This window comes from Pterocles gutturalis, unplaced genomic scaffold (genome assembly GCF_000699245.1).
Source record: "Pterocles gutturalis isolate BGI_N339 unplaced genomic scaffold, ASM69924v1 scaffold19524, whole genome shotgun sequence".
In the NCBI taxonomy this organism is placed as follows: Eukaryota; Metazoa; Chordata; class Aves; order Pterocliformes; family Pteroclidae; genus Pterocles; species Pterocles gutturalis.
In genome coordinates this window covers 1-257 of record NW_010133664.1, presented here as the reverse complement: position 1 = coordinate 257, position 257 = coordinate 1, and positions in this window count along the sequence as shown.

The window sequence follows — 257 nt, the reverse complement described above, 5'->3', positions numbered from 1 at the left end:
CCAGAGCATCAGGGCTTGGGCTGCTCCCCTGGGCAGAAATCTGAATTTGGGGGGGTTTGGGGCCAGGCAGCATCTGGTCCCATCCATGTAAAAAAAACCCCGAGAAATTCATGGTGAACCCCACATCCCGCCCATCGGTCCCCTGGGCTGCGGCGTGCTGGCGGGAGGTCCGGCCACCGCTGGTTTATCCATCTCTGCTGCTCTCTGAGCAGTTCGTTTGTGTGGGGAATGATCTATTATTATTATTATTATTATTA